The sequence below is a fragment of the Arachis ipaensis genome, chromosome B04, assembly GCF_000816755.2.
Source record: "Arachis ipaensis cultivar K30076 chromosome B04, Araip1.1, whole genome shotgun sequence".
Taxonomy (NCBI): domain Eukaryota; kingdom Viridiplantae; phylum Streptophyta; class Magnoliopsida; order Fabales; family Fabaceae; genus Arachis; species Arachis ipaensis.
In genome coordinates this window covers 4,819,067-4,820,384 of record NC_029788.2, presented here as the reverse complement: position 1 = coordinate 4,820,384, position 1,318 = coordinate 4,819,067, and the positions used below count along the sequence as shown (strand labels likewise).

The 1,318-nt window shown below is 25.0% G+C and overlaps 1 protein-coding gene across 1 annotated transcript in view; it reads left to right on the top strand.

Annotated features, from left to right (window-relative positions):
• Nucleotides 1–1,318, top strand: part of LOC107638551 (gibberellin 2-beta-dioxygenase 8) — a gene marked incomplete at its 5' end in the record, with an annotated part of 4,008 nt that overhangs the window by 1,053 nt on the left and 1,637 nt on the right.

Here is a 1,318-nt window from a genome sequence, read left to right as displayed (position 1 = left end):
CAATATTAATTTGAGTGAATATCCTACTCGATCTCTGACAAATATCTCAAAAGGACAACGAAGTTCACAAGAGAAAAAAATACCCAATTTGGCTCCTGATATTTTTTTTGTGACAAAAAAATAATATTGACTTTTTTTTTGGCATAGGAATCTCGTTGTCCTTTTCAAGATAATTGTCAGAAGTCGAGTTGAATTTTTTTTTTTTCAAGAACTTCGTTGTCAAATAATTGTCCGGGACTATTTTAGATTTTTCTCTATCAATTTATATTCCACACAAACAACGTGCTTATTTTTTTGGTAAAGAAACTTTATGATAGGATAGGTTTTGCTTATCTTGGCACGCGGTATTCTTATACCTTGTGCCTTCTGGATACATGAAATAGAATAAAGTTCAATTCTATTTCTATCAATTTAGTTTATCCATTGTTCTACTAATGATGCAACACAATTGCAATAAACCGAAGAATAATAACTAACCAATGCAAAAAGAATATGTGTAGGTGGATCATAAAAAGAACTTTATATTATAAAAAAATACAACGAATTTTATAGAACTTCCTGCCATCAAGAAAGATTATAGAACCTTTTTCTATTTCAATCAAAGGGAAGAAAAATTAGGATTTCGAAAAATGAGGTGAAAATCAAATACGATATTCTAAATTCAAATAAGTTATTTCCCTTTTATTCCTATACTATGTATATGTATGATGCACCGATACTTATATGAATACGAGACATGACAAACACGAAAACATTTCGATACATAAATTTTAAAATTTTATAAGTCTTCGATATATAAATTTTAAAATTTTATAAGTCAGGAGAACATGTATATATATAAATTATAAAATATTTTTAAATAAATTGTAATGATATTTTGATATTTATTAATATTAAAATATATATTAATTTTTTAATTATTTTTAATATTTTATTTTAATTATATAAAATATTTAAAATATTTTTTATTTTAATAAATAGAGTAAAGTATCGTTTTTGTCCCCAACATTTGTGATAAGTTTTAAAGTTATCCCCAACGTTTAAACTTTAAATCGTCTTATTTAAGTCTTTAACATTTCAAAATTGACTTAAATGTTGTTCTGCCGTTAGAAATCTGTTAATCGAATTGATGGCGGGACAAAATTGAGACGATTTTAAAACGGTAGGGACTTAAATAGGGCGAAAACATTAAGGGCAAAAACAATACATAGAAATAAATTTTAATTTTATCTTTCAATAATATCAATTTTTTTTACGGTACATAGTTGTTCAATTATTTTTTAATCACATCTAAGTAAATTATCCTTAATTACATTAG